General features: G+C 43.0%; 1 protein-coding gene across 5 annotated transcripts in view; it reads right to left on the bottom strand.

The window, feature by feature from the left end:
• FOXN3 (forkhead box N3) overlaps positions 1-25,269 on the bottom strand; it is a 215,850-nt gene that overhangs the window by 84,407 nt on the left and 106,174 nt on the right. The window lies entirely within an intron of this gene.

Here is a 25,269-nt window from a genome sequence, read left to right as displayed (position 1 = left end):
TATCTCTCACTTACTGCCACATGTGAGATTGAGACTTTAAGCTCCTAGATGGTGTCTTTCCTGGTTTCTCTAGGGTGTCTAACACATTTTTGAGCGAATAATAAAATTTTGATCTCTTGCACACTCTAAATGAGTTTTCTATATGACACGACTGCCAGAGGGATTATATCTAAATTTTTATTAAAGACAAAAGAAAAGTTGCTTGGGAAAGCTATTCACGAACAAAATGCCTGAAAATAAAATTTAATGGTACTTTTTGAAGGATGAAGTGGAAAGTTAGCCAAATCTTTACATTTTCCAAATAGCCAAAGCCATTCTCCTGCCACTATCTCCACTTAAAATAAGTGATTAAGCAAGAAAACAGAGAGAGGGAGAGGGAGAGAAAGAAAAAAAAACTAGGATAAAAAAATCTTCTCAAATTTTCAGAATTTGGGATAAAAAGGGTAATTCCTGATTTCAAAAAAAAACACACAGTCATGCGTCCTTTGGAGCCCATCAATGACTCTGCTGTGGTGCTCAAAAGACTCCTCTTACTGCTGACATGATACATGAAGCTGCCTTGTCCCCTTGGTGAGACTCCGTAGCCTTCAGCCAGAATTTCGGTCTTTGCCAAGAGCTGAATATACATGCACAACAGAGGATTTGTTCTTTAAATAAATAAAACCATCATAATTTCTAGAGAGTTGTTTAAGAGATGGCTATTTGAGGTATGCCAGCCACAGTGCAAAATGCAAATTTCTCACTAATCCGTGTTTAAATATTTTAACACATTTATTGTGAACACATGTGCTGGTTTTGGCTGGGATACACTTAATTTTCTTCATAGTAGCTAGTATGGGGCTATGTTTCGGATTTGTGCTGGAAACAGTGTTGATAATACAGGGATGTTTTCCTTACTGCTGAGCAGTGCTTACACAGAGTCAAGGCATTTTCTGCTTCTTGCACCACCCCACCAGTGAGGAGGCTGGGGGTGCACAAGGAGTTGGGAGGGGACACAGCTGGGACAGCTGACCCCAACTGACCACAGGGGTATTCCAGACCATAGGACGTCATGCTCCGCATATAAAGCTGGGGAGAGAAGAAGGAAGGGGGGGATGTTCGGAGTAAGTAAGCGTTATGAGTGATGGAGCCCTGGTTTCCTGTAGATGGCTGAACACCTGCCTGCCAATGGGAAGCGGTGAATGAATTCCTTGTTTTGCTTTGCTTGCACACATGGCTTTTGCTTTACCTATTAAATTGCCTTTACCTCAAGCCATGAGTTTTCTCACTTTTACCCTTCTGATTCTCTCCCCCATCCCACCAGAGGGGAGCGAGCAAAGCAGCTGTGTGGTGCTTAGTTGCCAGTTGGGGTTAAACCCAACACATTCTAATTCTAGGCTGAATACTGAAATAGGAAAAAGTCCAGATATATTTGAAAAGTCATGGTGAGACAACTGTCACATGTTACTTTTAATTAAAAAAGATTTGTCTCCATTGGGAATTGGGAGATACTGGCTATCAGCCTCCAGTTCTAATTTTGCCTCTACCACTGAATCACACAGTAACTTCAGGCAAGTCATCTCATCCTTTCTGTCTCAGTTTTTTTTTTCTTCTTTTGTGTTAAAAACAGAAATACGTTCTTACCGACATAGTCTACATAACTCTGGGAGGAATAAGGAATTGTTAAGTAACAACACAATAGGTAAGGGAATAGTCTTTTGACGTGCATGTAGTTAAAGAAGGAACAACACAGCTCACTTCTAGTGCCTGGGTTGTTATTTGTTCCTGCTTTCCTTATTTTGAAGCAAGGACAAACACTGCAGGTTACTTCACATGCTGTAGTCCTGTGTTGCTCCTTATTTCACAACTGCTATTAAATGGTTCCTAGACTATCTATCACTGGATGAAAAGCTGGTGGTTGTCAGGCTGGGGAAACTTCACAGTTATCTAAACTTGCTCATGTGCTACGGAGCGTGCCTGCGCCAGCTCATGCAGGCATGGCAGGTCGGTCCCCTGAAGCCCAGATGAATAGAAAATCCTATTTACGGACAGCCATTGGCCTCTGAGACCACAGAGGACCACGGCCTCTTTTGGGCTGTAGCAGCATCAAACGCTGACCTGGCCAGTGGGGAGAAGCTTGATTCTCTTGTGTTCCACAAGATCAGAAATGGAGCACTCGAGTTTTCTGAAGATAGTCTTCGTTTGTTGCAAAACAAGTGATGGGGAAGAAGAGGTTCATTTCTGTTTTGGTTTTACTTGATTAGAATTGCACTGGAAGGAAAAAAGTCTTTAATCTCAGATTCCAGAAAATAAATGACTCCTAGCAATTTGCCTATATCTAGGCTCACCTTCATTTTCAACTTCATGTAATGAGTCTGCTCTGATAGTTAATGCTACAGCACAGACAAGGCTCTAGAGAATTGCCATGCTGACCACCCGAGCAACCAAACCACAGTGGACCCGCAGAGCTGCCAACCAGGCACAACACTGTAAAGCTCTACTAAAAGAAGCATTTCTCCCAAATTGAAACTGATTAAATTTTTAAAAAGCCCAAGGTCACCCAACTGACTTCTGTTATTCTAGTCCTGAATTCTCCATTTATTATTTTTGCAGAACTTCAAACAGCTTTGCTGATACACCTGCCTGGATTTCATAAATACTTTCTATATGAGGCTCCCACTCACATTGCTAACCATGGCTTAACCATGGCCTGTCAGTCAATTGGACTTGAGATTAACCAAACACACATCTCTGCTAGAATGGCTTGTCACCCATTACTGAGAATATGCCGCTTGTTAATTTTAAAGACACTAATGTACCTTGAACATGCACAAATTATAAACATGTGTATACGCAAAAGGGCAAATCTGATCTCCAGTGCAACAGAAATAGATGGGGAAAAAGGAAGGGGAGGCCTTTAAGTCCCCCTCCAAATGCTTCACATTGCTTGCTGAAATTCTTGCTTATCCGGTGTGGTGCGATTCCCCTTTTCACCAATTTAAGTACTAAGGAAACTCAAAACTAAGCATGACCCACAGGCTGCTGCCAGTATGAACTCCCCCTCCACCACCTGCTCAAAGCCAAGGCTCTTACCAGCTGAAATTTTCCATACTTGGTCTTTCTCATTAATCTTGAATGAATGTGGTTCAGATGATTCAGAACTAATCTGGCTTCTGGAATTACAGCAGCAGAGGACAAAACGAATGTTTAACCTCTTCCCTGGAACATTTAACCTCTCCCAGATGCTGAGGGTATTTTTCCCTGGAAAGCTTAACGTGCTTATAGGCGCCGCAGCACTGCTGCAGAGGAGTGTGCAGAGATTTGCAGCCACTGGGCCATACACCAAAACATGTGATGCACATGTCAGAATATCACATAAAAACGTGAGTTCTGCATTCAATGGTCACACTCTTATCCCCCAAAAGATCAGTGCCTGAGGATCATACTGCACAGTGTTGCTCAAAAGTTGAATGACAGACAGTTCTTCTGGTTTCGGCTGGGACAGAGTTAATTTTCTTCCTAGTAGCTGGTACAGTGCTGTGTTTTGGATTTAGTATGAGAATAATGTTGGTTAACACACTGATGTTTTAGTTGTTGCTAAGTAGTGCTTGTCCTAAGTCAAGGACTTTTCAGTTTCCCATGCTCTGCCAGGTGCACAAGAAGCTGGGAGGGAGCGTGGCCAGGGCAGCTGACCCGAACTAGCCAAAGGGATATTCCATACCATAGGACATCATGCTCAGGATATAAACGGGGGGAGGTGGCTGGGAGGGGTGGATTGCTGCTTGGGGAACTGGCTGGGCATCGGTCACAAAGTGGCGAGCAATTGCATCATGCATCGCTTGGTTTTCTTCCTGGGTTTTATTTCCCTCTCTTTTTGTTATCTTCCTTTTCATTACTATTATTACTATTATTATTATATTTTATTTCAATTATTAAACCGTTCTTGGCTCAACCCATGAGTTTTACTTTTTTTTTCTTTCCAATTCTCCTCCCAATCTCACCATGGGGGGATAGGGGGAGTGAGTGGCTGTGTGGTGCTTAATCGCTGGCTGGGCTTAAACCACAACAATAGTTTGTGGGAGCTTCTATCTCCAGTGCAAAAGTTTAATGCATAAATATCAAGTTATCCTTGAAGATACATCTTTAGAAATAAATTGCTAAGGCATAAAAAATTGAGTATCAAAATTTGTCAGTTTTCACTCATTCACATTCCTGTGATTACTCAGTTTGAAGCACTCAGAGCTGTATTTTAGAGATGGGGGAGAGACAGACCAACACACACACGAAACTACAGCACCTCACACTGGGCTGTTTCACCTTGCAGTCTGGGTCTACAGATGTAACAAAAGAGGGAAGAGAATACAGTATTTTTTGCATTAGGAAGCATTGTAGAGACATCACCTAGATCAGTCCTCCCACCCACAGAGCTATAGAGATACCATTTCCGTTCACAGAAAGGGAAACATACACACAGAGTTAACAACGTACCTCCAGAAGTCCCAGTAACCCATGGCAGATCAGGACCAGCCCCTAGACACCCCACCTCTCAGCTCCAGGCCGCTGCTGACAACCCACACTGCCATCGTATTAGGGCTCCTCTTCACTGACTGACATTAGTTGCACCTACAAGAGTTCAGTGTTTCTCCTAAACGGATCCCAAATGCCTTAGGTTATATGCAGGGGAAGTTAAAAGCAGAATTATAATATGCCCTCCACTGGGCAGTAAATTTAAAGCAATTGGCACAAGTTTGACTAAATTCTATCCTATTAGCCCAATCAATCAGGAGAAGATGGGAATTTTCCATTTATTCCAGAAAAGTCTTCAACTCAACAAAGCCTCAAATTCAAGGGGCAGAGCAGATGAGACCTCACAGGTATTTACACTGCAGAAGTCTCTTCCCTCTTTACAGCCTTTGCCAAAATGAAGAAGCCCCACTGAACTGTGGTTGGGAACTGCATGTGACCTGTACTTCTCTGGTCTCCAGAACAAGAGCACTTCTAGTTATTTTTACAGTAGCAATAACCACAGCACCCAACTCCCGGTATCTTCTACTTAACATTTTCAAAGCAGAGCTATGAAATAATGAATTTCACATGTTCTGCAAATCTAACTGTAAACAAATACTCAGAGGACTTCATTTTGACTCATTTTTAAATTATCTTTAGCCACTTTCATCTTAGCAGAAAAATAAACCTCCTACCTGTAATGGGAAATAAAATTCAGTGTGCATCTTTATCCCTAATCCTTACCTCTCCGAACAGCTGTTCAGTCTGTTGAGAATACTAACATTGTACTTAGTAATATTCTAATAATTCTCTCAAGTTACAATATTACCTGCACGAATAAAGGAACTCACTCAGGAAAAGAAAAGCTGACCTTCACATAATTTACAGCAAGAAGTCACCTTTCTACCTTTAAGCCAGTGATTCCTCATGTGACTGATGAAGCTATATCTCTACCAAGAAGGAGACTACTCTTCCAGGAACTGTCTAACAGCATTGTTATTTCAACAAATCTCGGCTTCCCTGGTGGAATCCACGATATGGTCTAAGTTTTCCGCTGTTTGCTGCTTCTCCTCAGCTGTTGGTGCAGAAATTGGACGTGAGTCAGTAAGACAGGGCTTAAACACTCTGCTCTTCACTTTGGAATTCATAGCAGAAAGCAGAGGTGTAGAAGTAAAGGCTGTACGAAGGAAGGTGAAGGTGAGCAGGCAATTGCTTTTGTGATGAGATACTGGTTTCTACATTTCTGCTTTATCCGCTGTGACTTCACATGGGGAAGGTTGAAAAAAGTCGTTATGAACATGAAAAAACGTCACAAAAAGTTGCAAATATCTAAGTTTACTGTTTCTGCATGGCATATCTAAGCAGCAGTTTGGTAACAACCTTGTGCCAAAACACAGAAGCCTAGAGATAGAGTTTAGGCCACTCACTCGCTCTTGATAAAGCTCAAGAAAGTTAAAGAATAAAACGAAATATGACAATTGAGCAATCCTCTGCGCCCCTCACTAAACAGCTCTGGTTTAACAGCCAGTGGAGGAGATCACAAGCTCTCTCCTCGACAAACCAAGAGGTTCTGGGAGGTCCATCTGCTGGTGGGCAACACCAAAACCAGAGGTATTTCGCTAACGGAGACCACAATCTTTGTGGGCACCAAAAGTTGCTGCTAAGGGTAGGCATGGTCATCTGTCAGATACTGTGTAATTCTCCTGCCAGTTGTATCAGTATCTGCCACGCGGTTGCAAAAAATCCTCATTAGTATTAACTAGCAAAAATATGTTCATGAGTGTATGTGCACTCTCACTCTCTCTCTGTAATTAATCCCTGGAGTAAAGCTGTTCCTTGGATCACCTCAAATATAGAAAATCAATGAGTTAGATTACAGGAAACAATTAATTATGGTTCACTGGTGTTTAGAAAGAGACACTGACACCCTGACATCCCCAGATAGCATTTGAGACCTCTAAAGCAGCAAATCACAGAAAGTAACAAACTATGCTTTTCAAACATCAGATGACCTCAAGCTTGCTCATTCTAGTGAAATGATACTAATCAGTCATAAAATGAATGGGACATAACCTTTTAAACATTAAAGAGGCAATTAATTTATAGCGCATCCGTTTACTACAACCAATTAAGCAGAAATATTTTCTTCATGTGTTAATGTAACTTCTGACAAATCATGGGGGGGGGAAAATGGAACAAACGACTTTGCCAAACCACTCCAGTTAATTCTCATGTTGGTGGTTTCATTGATAGTCAAGTCTCTTTTTTCAATGTCACGTACAGTGCATCACTGAATTTTCCAGTCAACACACAAAGTACATGCGCATAAATTGGAAAGCAGCAAGCCCAGCCATTTGCAGCACTGATCCATCCAGGTAGCTGCCTCTGCTAGGTGCAGCAAATACCACCCGCGGTTCTCAGTTCAACTGGAACATGCTCAACCAACAACCCCTTTTTAGAAATCCCTGAACCTAAATTTTAGATCATAGAGAAACATGACCTGAAGTAAAGCAGGACTTGGATAGCACCAGCAGAAGTTGTTGTCATCTCATTGCACTCTTTACCCTTTTCAAACCATTTTTCTGTCCTACTCCTAAGAGGAATTGCCATTCTGTTGTCATTGCCAACCCCTGCTTAAACTGTCTCCTCCTCTACATTTGCTCCTCTGCTGAATCCCTTTTGGGTTTTATTATTGTCTTTATTCTATTTCAGAAAGTTTATGGCTACTTTGTAGAGCCTTTAGCATCTCAGCATAGGACAATGTCACAACGAAAGCCTTATTAAAGCCATTTACACAAGTCCCATAGACAGGACAAGAGTGTGTGTTTCTTCACCAACTTGTGTGGAAACTCTGCTGACGGGTTCGCCTCTCGGCCTCTCCCTCTTTTCTTGGAGGAACTCTAGAATAGGTTGTGAAGGCTAGGAAGCAGCAAGCCAGATTCACTAGATGATATGACAGCAGTGTAATGGAACAAAAAAAAAATGGACAAAAATTTAGCATTTAACAAGTGCTTTGGATGGGAATTAAGACACTTATTTATAAACAAGTCCAAAGAGAAGAACTCAACTCCAAGAACAGTATGCAGAATGTCCTATTTTAATGACTTTGTCTAGAGAAAAAGGGTCCCTCTATTAAAAGAAAGGGTTTTCTCAAACAGTATATTCCCCATACCACCTGATCTTGCCCATTACTCAGGCTACACTAGTGACAAGATGATGCCTGCTAACCTCTCAGTACCACACTGGAAGACAGCTTTAAGCATTTGCCTACGAAAGCAGCTTCAACAAGGGCTCATATGAAACGCAGCAGTAAGGGAAATCAAGAGCATGGCAGAACTCACTACTCCTTTATGCCGAGAAACTCCCCTAAACTTGTGGGCATAGCAAACTGAAAGCAAGGCTTTCAAGCCTGCCTACATCAGTGTTTCACACTGAGAAGTTCCACTGAAAAAGAAAAGGAAAGAAAGAAAAAAAAAAGCTGGTAATAGATACATTCATGATCCCTCCACACCTTTTGAGTCTAAGCCACTCCAAGAGAAACAGCTTCCCTCTTGGGAAGGGCAGAAAGAGAGTCACTGTTTCATGCAGTCTTGTGTGAATAGACTAAACCAAAACATTTCCTATTAAATACATGGTGTCTGTAATTCTCTTCAGTAATTCTCCCTTTTGTAATTCTCCTTCTGGAGGGAGAGGGGAGGGGGAAGCCCTCTCTTTCTGGTGTCTCCAAGCAAGCTCCAGTCTTCAGCCTCTGACACTTGAACGCCTACTGTTACATGAGTGCATATCGTGGTCTCTTTGGTAGGGCAGCAAGGCTTAGTGCCCGCTTCCCTCCCGGAGGAAGAGAAGGACATACACCACTATGGCACTGACAGGAGAAGGTGCTTTTAATTGAAGTAGGAACTGCCTGATTTGCATCTCTGAGCAGGCCAACAAACAAAAACCGGCACTGAAACTCATCTGTAGGATGGGTGGTGAAAGGGTGACTCCGGTGCTGGTCTCATAGTAACGACCAGGAAAAAAGTTTCCCCAAAGAAAAAAAGGGAGTTCAATCTGCCTCCTTTCCTTGGCTCCCCTTTTAAAGAATACAAATAAGCTTCCTGAAAGACAATGGGCCTTTTGATGAGGCAATAGCTTTCCTCCGTGTTTTTGTTTGTTTGTTGAAAACACTTTGATTTCGCAGGAAGCACTAACAAATGCAACCGCGGATCAACTTAGTTAAAGAACCTTAAAAAGCAACAGGACACACATCTCCTACTTCAGCCACTAAACTGGATTGTCTCACTGGCTCGAGCAAAACTGCTGAATTATTTCCCTAACAAAAGAAAGGCGCTTTTAGGTCCTATAATCTCATTTCAAATCCTTTTACCCACTCCCTACTCTTTTTGGCCTTGAAATCGCAATCCTCTTTCAGGCCTAATCTTGGGACTAATTGGTGCCAGCACTCCAGTTTCTCTCGCCGTTTCTTCCCCCTCCCTCTCGCATTGTTCAGGTGCTGAAAAGGACGGCGGGCCAGGGTTCAGTGCCCCTATAATGAGGCTGTTCCTACAGAGTAACTGTTAATAATTAGCAGGAAGCATTTTGTCTTTAAATTGCACAGCACGAGCAGCAGGATTTCGCAGAGCCAAAGAATTGCTTCACTGTTGCTCAAGGAGCTCCACAAGTTTGCAGGCGATCTGCAGGCCGGGCACGCGGAGGGAGGGAGGGCCGGCCGGCGCGCAGGGCACCGTGCCCGGGACAAGCCCTGCCAGCCGGGCACGCAGGGCGGCACGGGCAGCGCCGGCGTTCCCGGAGCTCTGCCGGCAGCGGGATGGAGGACGGCAGCACGGGAGCCACCGGCACACCTCACCTCCGGCACTGCGGCCGGCCGTGCTGCCGCCCAGGAAGGCGTCGACGTGACAGGACTGAGGCAGCGCGGTGAAAGGACGGGCTTTGTTTAAGAAATATTCCAGAATACAATTCCCTGAAGAACAACGAGCAAAGAGGAGATTTAAGAAAGCCTGGTACTTTTCAGCTAATGACTGTATTTGCAGGTAGTGCCAAAAAGGAACAATGACTTCTCTTACTGAGGGACTACTTCCCAGCCAGACTTGGAAGCAAAATTAGTTTTTCTGTAATTGGAAACTTCAATCTAGCGAGTGCATTAAAACAAAACCACAAAAAAGCTATTTCCAATGGATGTCCGTTTCCAGCAAACCTAAGGCTAACCTTGAGCTTTGATTCAGGCAAAATAAGCCAAAAGCTTCAAAAGTTTTTCAAGCTGGTAGGACTGCCTCACCAAGAGTCCACATAAAGTTGTGACACTTAGATGTTGTACAGTGTCTTCTACTGCCTCGAAGCTGAAGGACGACACAAGAAACTCCATCTGATGAGATACACATTGCTTCCATCGTAGCCCCAAGGAGTGCTCTGGAGTTTAAATGCAGTTGCGACTACGTCCCAACCCTCGTTCACTACTGCACACTTTTCGGCACTTTTCTGTAAGCAGGTATGCTATGAAGAATACGTTAGCATTAAAAAAGGAAAAAAAGTATAACTTGCCTCACTCTCCTGAAAGATCAGTTCTTGCGCAGCATCAATAAGAGACAGGCTGTCGGGTGCTGAGACTCGTGCAGAAGCTGACACACAAGACACAAGGTCTCACTAGGTTTTGGGAATCTACTGTCAGTGCAAAGAGGCAACACCAAAAGTTTCTGTGTAAAAAAGGCATACTCTCTCGCACACTCAGCTGGCATCTGACTATCACTGGAGAAAAAAGCACAGTCTGTTACTGCAAGTACCCTCTAGAAACAGTATGGGTACACAACAGCCACACAGTAAGAACCTGTTATTTACCTCCAGTCACAGAAATCTACAGCAGGTTTGAACACAGAGCTGAAATTACTGATGATTTTTCTTCGTTTGCACCATAGATTGAGATCAGGTGGTGTCTCGGTGGCTTTTGAATTAAGATGGGTAATAGGTATGCTGAGCTCTGTGCATATTACCATCCTCTGAATGTTAGGCTCTCTCACCACACTAAAGCCATCCACAGTGTGACACCTCATTGAGGGAATCATGTTACAGAAGATCAGCTGGAACAAGTGCATTTAAATTCTCCATCTCTTGAAGATGCAGTTTGCAAACCTTGTGCTCAGGATCCATTGCTTATTTCTGTTTGCCTTTCCATCAGAAATTTCACACAGAGGACTCTCCTCAGGTCATCCAATTCAGCTTTCTGCCAACAGAAGACTCCTTCCTACAGTCAATTTTCTAGGATTTTATTAAGTCTGCTTTTCAGCACTCTACCAGATGGATTTCAGACCATTTCCTTTAAGAAATTAATTCAGTCTAGTAAGTTCATTATTTGCACCTAGTCAGTGACCAAGGAAAGATAAGCTGGAGTCTATGTACTTGTCGCCTCCTCACATGCTACTAAAATGGCAAGTTTTCCATCCAAGTGTCAAAGTCTGTTCACAATAGCAATACAAGAGAGCCTGACAGACATACCCATGAAAATCTGAGCATCTGCGTTCACAGAGGGATACTGTATACCTGTTTATAGCACCAAAGAAACCTCCATTTTCTACCCTGCAGTTTCAAAACTGGAAATCAGAAGACAGCAAGTGAAGATCAGTTCCTGCAGTCAGTTCGCTCTCCCCAGGTCGGAGTCCCTGGGTAGCGTTTGCGTGCTTCGGTGCAGTCCAAACTCCTGTGCCAGCCCAGGCTGCTCTACTGCTATTGCATTAGAGCATAGGCTGAGAGATGCAGCAGACTGCCAAACTGTGCCATGTGAATTACCCTCTCTCACCAAGCTTGTGAAGACTGAGGAATCATGAAGTTGAGGTGCAGCATCTCTTTCCCCAACTGTGGCTTTACCCAACACTGGAAAACTTTTCTATAGCATGTAAGTGACTTGACAACACAGGTTTGCAAGTCAAGAAACCTTTAAGGCAGCTTTGTGGCACTCACCTGCCAGAATACACCCAAGTCAACACTAAGCACGATGATGCCTCCATGCTCTTCTGTGCAGAAACTCTGCTTTGGGAGCCAGACGTAGCATAATTTTACTAGCACAGCACTGTGCCATCTAACTAGTCTCAGTAAGATTATGGTTCAATGATGTTTTTTCTCTGGTAGGAACGCTTTAAGAAAGCCTTCACCCCTCCTTGACAAGCCCCAATCCCTTAAAAAAACCCATAAATTACCAGGATCCCATTTACAATGCAACTACACAAGTATCTTCACCAGCACAACTGAGTGGACAGTTTGCTACTTTACAAGGGCAGCAAGAGCATCTTAAAATGACTTTGCAAAAAAACCCTAAAGAAAACACACAAAAAAAGGAAAAAACCAAAAAACCCCAACAAAACAAAACCAAACCAAACCCCCAAACAAACCTTCTACTGAACAACCAGAAGATACTGCTCCCAGGGTCCTCAGGTAGCTGCTTGAGAGCTAGTCTGGAGACTGCTGCACACCACTGTCACGGGTGGTATGGTATACTTTTGCTGTCTTAGACCTAAGTCAAAGGGCAAACTCAGCGGCAAATCCGAACAGCTTGCGAAAAGTTTCCTCTGTTAGTCTGGGGGGTTTTAACTGATCACACAGCAACTGTTAGTGGGGTTTTTAACTGTAGTGCCTGAGAGTACTACCCACAGAGTACTAGCCCACTCTTCTCAGGGGCATCTCATACCCACCGTAGAGAACCGAGGATGGCAAATGGGCACAGAAATAGGCAAAAATGAACTACTTTTTTTTTTTTTGGCAGTGCCACTCAACACAAACTGAACTCCTAAAGCTCTTGCTCCATATCATTACAAAATACAGAGCTCATCAATACAACTTTCCCCCTGTTTTCAAAGCAGGGTTTTGATGGTTATATCCCCAGGGAGATGGCAAAACACCAGCTCTAGCACTTCCAGCACAAATTTCCACTCTCTTTTTCCCCCAAATCTTAGCAAGTCTATTTCTACATCTGAAGGCAAAAGCCGCAAAATATACTTAATAACCAAAACATCTACATTGCTTTAGCAATATAGCTGATTATGGCTATTAAACTATCATGGAATAAATGTGTTTGTATGAAGTCTTCCTCTTACATTATGTTATATTTGGAAGTTACAAAATAAAAGCTGGCTACTCCAGAAGCTTTGTTTGTTATTAATTCCCTTAAGTTTAGAAAATTATTTCATTCTAATTAATTGTTTTATTTATTTTTTTAGTCTCATGAGAAAAATGGTCTTCATCTTTCATATGCAAAACAGCTAACGAGAGAACATTTTTCATACAGAGAAGGAACTCCAATTAATAGAGATCTTAAATACTTGGGGAGCTGTTATGAATTTTGCCATTGATCAGACGGCTGCCTGGAAAAAAAACCTTTTCAGGAAAGTTACATAATTAAAAGTAACCCAATTCTTTTTTGTTTACATTTTTTTCTCCATCTGCTAATCCAGATTAAACATAAAAATTAATGAAATCCAAATGACGCCAAATTTGCTAAATTTACATCTTTCATATACTTTTACTGGAACCTGCACCCTGCACTGCCATCAGTTATGAATTCCCAATGCTGCATGGACGTATTAAAGCATCACTACATTTTTAATAATCTTCAGTATCTGCATTACTATGCAATTTATTTTTCCCAATTTTACATATTCTGTCTTAAAAAACACCACCACCACCATACTCACACAAGACTAAAACCCAGAATTATACACACTTCCAAATACTGAAGTGAAAGCGTCAAAAAAAGAGACTGTTCTGAGCACCTCAGTTTTTCAGACTAACCTTAGGAAGTTTTTCATCAAGCCTGTAACCACTGTTTGAGCAGAATTTCTTTTTGGAAGGATATATAATGGAATCCTGATAAAAATAGTTACAGAAAAAAACAGTGAGAGGCACAGAGCTCTGCAATATTTATATTATTCAGGCAGACAACATAGGAGTACCCATCAGTGAGGTTAAAAACTACAGCACAGAGAACAACTGGCAACAGCAGTCAGGTATAAGGTGCCATAAGCAACAAATGCAAAAAACCATCAGCTGTATAAAGTTGGACACTGACTACTACCTTTGAAAAGGGCAGAATAATAAACTACAGTTATTTCACTTTCACAAATAAAGTCCATGTAGTACTGATTCTAATACCAAAAATATGTCATACAAGCTAATGAAAAGAAAATTTAACAAGTGCACGCATGCTGCAGCAAGCCAAGAAAGAAATACATTTACATTTGTATTAGCAAGACCCATTGGCTGTGCAATCTTGGATGCTTTAAGAGCAGAGCAATGAAAAATTACCATACATAACTGAAGCATACACATGAGCCCACAGAGCGAGTTCTGGCAATTAACAGGAGGAGATTGCCAACAAAGCAGAAATGAGTCAGGATGAAAAGAAAGGAAAGATCTTTTATAGAACTCTGATCCACACTTATATCTGAGCTGGCCAATCTCTTCAGTCATTCCCCTTTCACAAAGGAAAAAATGATCTTAAAACACAGAGGTAGAAACCATGCTACTCTGTAAACAGATGCACAGGTGTACGTGACAACCCAACCAACTTTGCTCTGAGCACCGAACCACGCTGCACCTTACCAATGCTGCTCTTCTTGTATCTGCAAGTTATTCATCAACAAAATGAACTTCTCTAATGTGTTTGCTAGTCAAACTGCTTACACAAACCCACTTAGTTGTCTCAAGCAATTCTCCTATCACTGTTGCTGTATTTACTCTTTTGTAATGAAAAGAGGTCACCCACACTAAAACAGTACATTTTGTTTCTAAGTGCCAAAGAGAGCCGCTTCCCTGGCAGCTAGGCTGCCTTTTGACATAAAAAGTACACTGTATATACATATACCCATTCACTGAAACCCCCAGAGGTTTGCACATTTATCACTAAAACCACATTCAGTCATAGGGGAAAAAAAGCCTAAGATGCAAAATGGGGAATCTTGTCAAAAGTATAACAACATGAAAACCACTGAACTGGATGAAACCAACAGCCTGTTTGGTCCAGGGCTTCCATGACCCAATGCGAGAAATAAAAGTTTCACAGAAAGTGGAAGAGCGGCATAGCACGATAAATCTGTGCTTGCTACTACAGCCCATGGGGACTTGAAATATTAGAGAGACTGATTTAAACCTAAAAATCCCACAAGGTCTAGTATCCTCTTCCAGACGCATTTGTATTAGCTCTGGACATGGTAGTTAAACAAAACTCCACCTTTTGGGGGACTATTGCTTAATCCTTAGCCTTGGCGTTTTCCTGCGGTAGCAACTTCCATTAACTAACTTACACACTGCCTAACCCTCTTGCCCTGCTTTTTTTAACCAATAGCAAAAAAAAAAAAAAAAAGGGGGGGGGCAAATGCTGCATTTTACAAACAGTTTCATAATTTAGAGACAAAACAAATGCCACTGACGAGCACCCCATGCATACACACTGCTTTGGGGCCACCTGGAATGGAAAGAAACCCAACAAGAGTTTCTTGAAATCTATCTAAAACGCAGCCCCTTAATTCTCATTTATGCTTAGACGTACCAAAATTGCTGGACAGATTTTCTTTAAACAACTGTGGGGTTCCCAAAATTAAGTCAAAACATCTACAAAAAAATACAGTCCAGATAATAAAATATAACCTTCAGAGTTTCATCGTGGCTTTACTGAAAAAGAACAAGAAGTGCAAGTGCTGAGCACTTCTGTTTTGCAAGGGGAAAGGGGAAGGAACATTTTATCAGGGCACTGTGGTATAAAACACATTGGACAAGCAAAGAGCTATAGCTCTCACCTCCTGTCTTTTCACTTTGGGACTAACAGGTGAACATGGGAGGAAGACAGTCTCTCTTACCAGCCACACAGGGTTTTGCTGAGGATGGAAATTTCTCTAAGGACCCCCTACCTCCTCCAAGACACAGTTTTTATATAAGTATTTCATTCTGATGAAACAAGCAGCTTGATTTTTCCAAGTCAAAATTCAAAACCTAAGTGTAAAAAAGTTTCAGTATGAAAAAATACTCTATGCTTTTTGTTCCAAAACTTCAGAATGAGACATTTTAATACCATTTAAGCCCTTTCAGTTTTTATTCCTCTGAGCCATGGAAGTTCTTGTGAAAGGAGACAACTCTAGCAAAATAGTTTTATTCATCAAAATAGGAGGAATATCACTTTTACATGGTAGGATCGTACAATCAGAGGACAGACTCACACACATTAAAAACTGGATACAACAGAAATCCAGGTATCCAGAAATCCAGGTGATGAAGGGAGTTATAAAAGCCAGAAAAAACCATGGTCAGTAATCATGACCTGCACGTGGCAACTCCAGCCCTTAGCTGAGGTTTTATGACATCAGAAGTGAAGTCGTTAAGTGGCAATGATGATGAAAAAAATCACGATTCAAGCATTCAATTATTAACAAACAGAATTATCCCCAAACTTACTTTCTTCAACCAAACAAATTAAAAAACCTGCCTTCTCCAGAAAGTGTACCAAACTATATATAGAGATACTATACTATCAGCATAGAATCATAGAATCATTTAGGTTAGAAAAGACCTTTAAGATCATCGAGTCCAACCATCAACGATGTCCACTAAACCATGTCCTGAAGTGCCACATGTACGCACTTTTTGAACACCACCAGGGATGGTGACTCCAACACTTCCCTGGGCAGCCTGTTCCAACACCTGACAACCCTTTCAGTAAAGAATTTTTTCCTAATATCCAATCTAAACCTCCCCTGGTGCAACTTGAGGCCATTTCCTCTCATCCTATCACTAGTTACTTGACAGAAGAACCAGCACCCACCTCACTACGACCCCCTTTCAGGTAGTTGTAGAGAGCGAGAAGGTCTCCCCTCAGCCTCCTCTTCTCCAGGCTAAACAACCCCAGCTCCCTCAGCCATTCTTCATAAGACTTGTGCTCTAGACCCTTCACCAACATGGTTGCCCTTAATACTGTATATACACATATCTATATGCTGGGATACCATACATATCCCAGAAAAAGTATGTTGGCTAATAAAGATTCAAAAAGACTAACCCATTGAAACTTGTTTTGAGCTTTTTATCTGAGAATAAATATTTACGGAAGAAATAGCTTTCAAGGAGAACTGCCTTTCGCTTAAGATTTAGGGCCACTGGCACTGCAATATGATAGTGTAAAAGCTCTAAAAGTTTAGGACACCTGCACTTTTTAAAAAAATCATTTGCAGAAAGACTGATTAATCCTTTGAAAAATACTGGGTCAGATACAGAGGCAGGGATTATGTGGACGCCTAACACAGGTATGAAATACAGATGCACTTTTCTCTTAACTGTATGTATAAAATAATTGGAAACACTATTGTGACAAGCCTGGCTTCGTACAGGTGCCCCCTATGACTGGGAGATAAGGAAACCAGAGAAGATTTTGTTCAGGACAAAGACCAGCTGGTCTGTGAGGTCTGAAGGTCAGTCTACCTTTCCCTGAAGCTCAAGATCTCCCAACCTGCTGCCAGCTGGCCCAGAGCCCAGGCTGAGGCTCCACCATCTAGTTCAGTTTTTCACCTCTACTGAGTAACCCAAGGCCAGATGGGCCACCTCCATCATCTGGACCCCACCTTGTTAGGATATTCCACAGTCGCACCATGATCAGCAATGAAACGGGACCCTCTTATTGTTCTGCTTCTCACTGATGTTGAGCAGAGAAAAGAGGAATTGATTGCCACTAGCCATGCTCATCCCCCAGGACGTTCCTCTAAGGACAACCAGCATTTTTATGGTACAGTTGTCACCTTCTGTTATGACCTGGGGAGAAGCCGGGTCACTCGCAGGCAGTTCCTCCAGCTCTTGGACTCAAGTGGACTGTCCCAAGATGATGAGGAGCTGCCAAGCAAGTCTGCTCGGCCTCTTCCTTAGCCAAGGCCGTTGAACCTGTGTGCAGAACTGACACTCTCAGAAGTATATTACATATGGAATATATTGGTTACACAAATATTGGGAGTTTCACATGAACTGCAACAGCTCCCTCACGCTTAAAGCATGTTCTCTATTTGCCAATATATATTCAAATGTTCGGTAAAAGGATGAAAGGTCCACCCAGGTTTTTAAGACAGAGCTGCAATTCTTGGAAATAGTCTACACACCTTACTTTGAGTCTAAACTAATATTAAATAAATAATGATGAGTTAAACTGCAAAATGCCTTGAAATCACATGAGTAGCCATTACGGAAAAGCCACCCCTTACCTACTGTTTGAAAGACTCTGAAATTTTAACTTTTTTTACTCATACAAAGTTTATTACTATTAATATCAGATTAGAAACTGTTCTAAGAATGTCAGTCTTAAAACAGAACTGCAAATAAGGTGACTTTCCTTGTAAATCTTTCTTAATACAGGCACCAAAGGAAAGAAGTCCAATAACTAATAGAGAACTGAAGAAAATCTAAAAGAAAAAAAATTAAAAATAAATTGAACAAATTTGAGTTCTACAAATAAAAACCCCTTTTCTGAATCCAACAGCAATAAGATGTGACACACTATGATACTATTTGCAGCTTCCCAAGCTTCATGAGCCTGTTTTCAAATGCAGAAATCAGATGATTTCCGCTGCTGTAATATTGTATGATTAACAAACGTGATGCTCATGTCGGCCACTTTTCATCACACAAACACTAGCTCCCGAGTCCTAATTTTCAACTACTAAAATGTCAGTGAACTGTTATTGAATTTCGTTACACAGGCTTCCCCACCCATGCAACTGCTGCAGTTGTAATAGTGATGCAATGGCTATTAATGGGACGGAGGGTGCGAAACTGACTGAACACTGCCAAGTAACCAAAGGAGAGCTGTGCCCCGCGCTCTGTTTTTTGCCATACCATACGGCTCATGCACTGCGCAACACATGCTCTAACTGCACAAGAACACACCTTGGGGACAGCGAGGAAGAGGGATGGGGAGCTGCAGAAGACATCTGCAGAAGCACAGCACTCACATGCTTCCAAGTTTCTGCAGTCAGCAATTCAGAGCTCTGTCAATGAGGCTACTCTAACAATTTTCATAAGGAAACACCCAGGGCTAGAGAGGGATTTACAAACAAAGAAAGAAAGATTTCAAAACACATCCCTAGACTTTCCTTTTCCCATGAACTGAAGTGGAAATATTTACGGTACCATTCCAAGCTATCTTTGGAATAAGGCTATATTTATCTACAGAAGGCACAGAGAAGGGGGAAAAAGCTTAAAAAGCCAAGTAACTGGGAAGACTGTTCAACAAATGGGTCTATGAATAATAACAACATAAAGCAAGGAGCTGGTGTTTGCCCAGCACCTAGAGAAACATGACAGGCTAAGGATGCTGCTTTACAGTTCTTTACCAAAGGTCTGCAAACACGCAGCCAAAACAAAGACTCAACCAAATCTTTATGTATTTGGCAAATGGAAAACAAGACATTTGTACTATTTTGGGGGTATGGATGAGAAAGAGTTGAAAACATCTCAGCTGAGAAGGCTCAGAAGCATTTACCTAATTTTGAGAGGAATGAAAACGTGATTAGAGAGTTATTTTTATTTCCACCAGCCGTTCCTGCTGAGCACAAGGGTGCTGCAGAAGGAATGCATGCAACTGTTGTGTAAAAGAGGGCAGACTTGGGACTTTCTGCTCTTCTTTTTCTGTCCAGGATCTGCTGCCACCTTTCCCGATTTATCTCCCTCCCCTTCATCTCCCTCATACTATAATGTACAAGAACATTCCTTTTAAAAGTAAGAGCTGATCTGTTTTGTTTTCTGAAACTATGCTCAGTGGGATACTTCCCATATCACCAAAGTCTACTGGCTAGTGAGCTGATAAGAATATGTTAGAAAACAAGTCTTGGATTGGCAAATCCTCAATCATTTACGTGTTGATAGCATTACAGACATCTCAAGCAAGACTCAAGCAAAAGTTCTTTTTTCTTTGCTATTCCTACTTGGCACCAAGCAGAATCGATGTTCTCTAACTTGCCAGAAAACAGAAATAAAGCAGCATAATCCCAAAGTACATATGCTCTCCAAATCAAGACGTGTTATGGTGTCAGAGGGCACAATTTGAAAGAACTTGTGTTCTCTGTGATTTCTGAACTACAAAAACAGTGAAAAAAAATTCCCCAAAGACTCTACCTTAACACCACACCAAGAGAAGAAAACTCATTCTGACTCTGTCTGGGAAGTAAAATACCTAGATCAGTCTTGATAAAGGGGTTGTAACATGCACAGAAATTAATATTAGACTGCTCTATGGTCAGCTTAGTTTCCTACCGAAAGCAAAACCAACAATACAGAATTAAATCCACGTTTCCAGCCTGCAAAGGACAACCAATTAATTTCCAAGTCTCTTCCTGCAGGGAGATGCTGTGCAGTGTTGTTCAGTGCTTCAAAGTTTTCAGTGAACGGAAAAAGGTTGTTTGACCAACTTCACCAAATGGCCACAGACGATCGTTTCTGATCTCAACTTATAAAGCGTATGGATAAAAAGAGTGCTTATACATTGTCCAAAACAATAACCTATAACATACTGACTTTGATGCAGGTTTAGCTTCAATAAACAACTGTGAAAGGGAGAAGCTTGTGACAGTAAAGCCAAAACCCGCAAATACTTGGAGGAGCTGTTCCAGTAACATCAGTTTCCTAAGCAGTCGATTCACATCAGCCGTCCTCGGCAGGGAACACTTGTCTGTTTTGCAGCCGCGTAACAGCTTCGAAGTTCCCCATCCTGAGCGGGCTGTATGCCAACTGCGTACCGACAGCGTGCGGGGGTGACTGCCCGAGGGGCTTCGCGGCAGCAGTGCGTGGGGGGCGCGGGGGTCTGCGAGGCGCAGGCACAGCGAGGGCCCTGCCCGGGGAGCTCCCACCGCACGGCCGCCCCTCGCCCTCCTCACTGCACGGCGGCACGACTGGTACTGGTGAGATGGAAGTAGAAAGCTAGGACTGTGTGTTTTCAGTCTCAAGACAGGCAAATGCAATTTTTTTTTAGTTCAAATCCAAATGTGGGTGGACCCAGGCCACCTCTCCTGCCGTTTACCACAGGGCTTCCAGTCAGCAGTGATGGCAGGTCCTGGCGGCTAAAGCTTTTTTCCTGAAATCCAAGTTTCAGAAATTTTTCATTGTGTCTCTATAAATAAATTTCAAAAGTTAGACAGGGGTTCATAATCACAAAGTCACCTTTTCTTAATCTCTACCTCAGGATAAAGAATAAGGAAAAACACTTTTATCAGAAACAGGTATCAAAAGACAAGACACTGGAGAAGTGATGAACGTTTAAGGAGCTCATAGCATTTTTAGGGAAGCCAGCAGCAGCAGCAGGAAATAGTTAAAAGAGACATTAAATTTCATAAAACAGAAGGCACTTCAAATTTTTCAAATCCCAGGCTGGCAAAGGTCCATAAATCATTTGGTCACTCATGTAGCTGCAGGCCCTCTGTGATCCATTGGCCTACACCTGTACCATATGCCTCATCAAGGGATGGGGAAAGGAAAACGAGATCACAAAGCCAACCACATTTAAATGAAATGCTGTTCTGGAAAGTGACTCCACACAAGAAGCAGGGGTGTTTTCCTGCTGGCTCCTGGCGGGTCCTGGTCCCCACCAGCCGCCGAGGCTGCAGCACCAGCCGGGAGCCCGGCAGCGCAGCGGGGCAGCTCTGCAGCACCCGCTCTGCCAACAACCGGCAGACGCCATGTACTGCAGATCGACTCTGCTCTCCAACAACCGAAACTGCACTGCAGTTGAGTTTTTGCTACGTGTTTTCCTGTGGGTTCCAGCCCTGCAAGGCTCAAGCCCTCTCTACGGAGGGCAGCCAGGCTGAAATGCAGTGATGCGCGCCAAAGAAGGTATTTTTCTGATAAAAGTGCTTTTATGTGCACAGGTGGACTCCATGTCCAAAGCCAAGCACAAATCCAGTTCAGGACTAACTGGGGTCTCAATCCTTCCTGAAGGAGAACCTATCAGCCAAGCTCACCCACGGAGCTGTTCCAATGGGAAGGAGCAAACCAACACGGAACCCAACGAAGCCTTTATGAACAGGCGGGCTGGAGCAACACAAGAAAGAAACCACTCTTCAGTTTCTGTCTCGGGCATGTTTGCAATTTCATCAGTTACACGGCAACTTAGGACAGATGCGTCAACGTTTGCCACTGGTTTAACAAACTACAACTAGCAAAAAACACCAGAAAAATGAAAAGCAGTGCAGTAATGCTCCACAAGTCTATAAAGGGATCTAGTCAATACTCCTAGGTGGTCACCCAGATCTTCAAATATTTTTTATCCATCTGTGAAACTAATAATTTCTGTTATTTTACATTACACTTCCTGATAGTTTTCAGCAGTAGAAGGAGAAATACAATTGAGAACTAGCCCCGTGTAATACACACAGAGAAAAGAAATATCCACTTCAAGATCTCCTCAAAGTGCTACTAGAAGAGAAAATCCCACCTACAGCTCAGTTAAGAGTCAGAAAACTGGAAATAAACCATATAGATGAAATATCAGGGCACTGACTTACATAGTTACTTAACCAAGTTTGCATCTACAAATGTATTTCAAGGTTGCTCTTGCCAACATGATTGTAAATATTTAAAAAGAAACACATTAGACTAAAGCAGCAATTTTTCCACACCATGGAGAGAGCTTTTTCCTTGTAACGCTGTGTATCACTGTTAGTTTGCCCTCGAAATTCATCGTAAATGACATGATATATGCTTCAATTAGAAGAACCAGATAAAAATCTAAGATTTTCTTTTTTGTTTGGCATGAGTATTGTTTTTTAAGAATACACATCCAATCCAACTAAAATTAAATAATTCACATTACTACAGTCTTCTTCTAGCTTACTGTTAATCTTCACCCTGAATTGCAGTAGCAATTCAAACAACTGCAGTCTGAAGTTCCTTCTTATGTACAAACACTGCAAGGTTGCTTTTCTCCCTGAAACTATGGTCTTCTATACATGGAGCCCAATATAATCCAAACTTCCTGGTTTGAGTCATATGTCTAATCTTAAACGATACTAGTATTAACACTGACTCAGCCATCCAAATGTGTGGGTGCGCATTGTAAACCTCCTTCATAAAAGGTCCTCCCTGTTACATTTATGCAGGATGCTCTAATGAAGTTGTAAAGCTAAATCATCTGATGTAATTAACTCTGCTCAGAAAAGGAGAATTTGTCTGTTCAGTGACCATCTTGCTTGAGATATTTTTACAATACGTTCCTTTACTCTGTGCTCAATTCACCCTTAAGGTGCTTACGCAGATACTAAACAGAACATGTGATTCATTTGTGTATCGTTATTCTTTTAAAACATCTGATAAAGACAAGCAATAGGTCACTTTGCCCCTGTGGAATCGTACCAACTGATCCTTATAAACCTTGTAATTCCTCTGATTAATCCCGTTCCTAGAGGCAGGAGTAATACTGGTGAATTATCTGGTTCCAGATATATTTCATTAATATCAGGTGGCATAGTTTCTCGTAGTTGTGGGCTTCAGTTACATAAGATGGATAGACAGCAAAACCTCTGCCACCCAAGGATTTTTTCTAGACATATTATCTTCAGCATCAGAAAAATTTCCCTTGGAATTTGTTACTATGACGATGTATTGCTCTGGAGATCTGACGACGGTGGAGTGGATTTACATTTTCTACCCGTTACTGGGTAGTCTTTGTGCACATGAGAAAGCAATCACATACATATGGGATTATTGCTTTTCCAAACACACAGGGCATGTTCAACTACTTGTGAATATATCAGAAATATATTTGAAAAAATGATTTTGCCATGTAACTGCCAATGCAATTAATTCAACAGTCACCGATGGCCTAGACCAGCCTTGTGTTGATGTTTCGCCAGTCATTAGTATATGAATAAATAAATATTTTAGAAGACCATGGGATGATTAAGATTTATTTGACAGCAGAACTGCTGCAAGATAGCCAGCTAAAAATAACAGCAAGATCATGGTTTCTTCATACAAAACCTGGCCTCCTTTGGGTGTCTATTTGCGAGGCATTTGCTCCCGCAGCCATGCAAGCTCTTTGTTTTATGATGCAGTCACTATAAGGAAGACTCGAAAACCCTTGGCAGCAGAAGCAGTATAGCAGCAGCTCTGACATCCCACAGTTTCCAAGGAGAGGAAGTTTCCCTTTCAGTTTTGGGACTCGCTTGCAGGTGTTTCGTTAGCACCCTCCCTCTCCCTCACACAGAAGACAGCTTTCCCATTTGCCCAGCTACATCTGGGCATCGGCAAAAGCAGGCAGTCTTTCAAAACGCCTTCTTAAATCCCATGCTCTTTGGCACGTGCCAGTACACCTCTCCTCTCCCACCCGTGAAAAGAGGCTATGAGGTTCTGGCCACCCACCCCATTAGAGGAGGGCAGCACAACTTTTACCCGAGGTCTGCGGCTCCGCAGACGTCCTTTGCCCCACACAGCGAGGACGGGAGAGCAGCGGGCACATGGCTGTGCAGGATGCAGGGCAGCTGCCCCGGGGCAGGCTCGTGACACCCAGCACCCAGCCAGGGCATCTCTACGGGCTCGTCCCTGCAAGGACCCCTCGCGCCAGCGCTGCTGCACCGCTTCCTTCCACCTAACCTGGAAAAGCTATCTGTGAGCTCCCGCAGGCAACGTCTGCCAGCAAATTGCACAGCGGTTCTGGCAAACCCGACCCATTAAGTCAACAGTCACTTCCAAGCATAAAAAAAATCGGAGATCCTCCTGCTTTCCACTGCGTGTGTTTGCTGGACTTTTTTTTTGCTTGCAGGGATTAGAAGGGATCAAAATCCCTCCATTTCTATGTCAGACGTGCATTACACTTTTACTTGATACGAGAATCTCTGAATAAATCTGTATGGGCATAATTAAAATACTCTTAAAAAGGCAACGGAAGTGATAAGGCTCTGGAGCCAAGCCTTGTTCAAACACACAAATTACAATTTTAATGCTATTATTCAAATTATTTATCTATCCTTCTGCAAAGCACAGCAGCGGTGGGATCGCTGGGAGCAGGGGAAAAGTGAAAAAATCCCTTCTAAAGGCGGTACTATGGAAAATATTTTTCTAGAGCTGCACATGAAACGCAAGACAGAGTGCCCTGCGCTGCTGCGGTACCGCCGGTGCTTCAGGAAACCCCAAGCTCCTGTCGCCTCCGGCTGCTGGCTGACCCCAAGCTCACTTCAAAACGGGGAGGGGGGGGGTGTGTAAGACCCCGGCGCCTGCAATTCTCCGCGGACCGCACAACCCGGTACGGGATCCCGATTTTGCAAAAACTTTCGGAGCGGCCGCCGTTGCTGCGCAGGGTTACCCGTTGCCAAGGCAACGGCGCGCGGCTGAGCCCCAACGGCCGGCCCTTTCGCCCGGCAGCGCCGTGATGCAACGGCACCCGCCCGGGCCACGCGTTGCCAGGGAGACGCCCGCGTTGCTATGGCGACCATCACGCTCACCGGGCGCCGGGCCCGCGTCCCCGGCCCCACCCTCGCCCCCCGGCCCGCCCCGCCCCGCCCCGCCCTCCCCACCGGCCTCGACGCTGACGCTGAAACGGCTCCGGGGAAAAGAAAAGAACAGACACAAACAAAAAAAATCCCCCAAACAACAACAAACCCCAAACCAAACAACGCCCCCAAGCGCCACGAGAGCCACCACTGTCACTTCTTAGTCCCGGCGACGCTGCTGACCCCGGCTAGGGCTGGTTAGAGACACCTTCCTGATTTTGTGGGGTGCGGTACAGCGCTGGCCACGACCCGCATTGCTGCCCCAGCCGTGACACGCTGCCCACGTTTGGAAAAAGTG

Source organism: Buteo buteo, chromosome 6, assembly GCF_964188355.1.
Source record: "Buteo buteo chromosome 6, bButBut1.hap1.1, whole genome shotgun sequence".
NCBI lineage: Eukaryota > Metazoa > Chordata > Aves > Accipitriformes > Accipitridae > Buteo > Buteo buteo.
The sequence above is the reverse complement of the archived record's forward strand: the minus strand, read 5'-3'. Positions and strand labels throughout refer to the sequence as shown.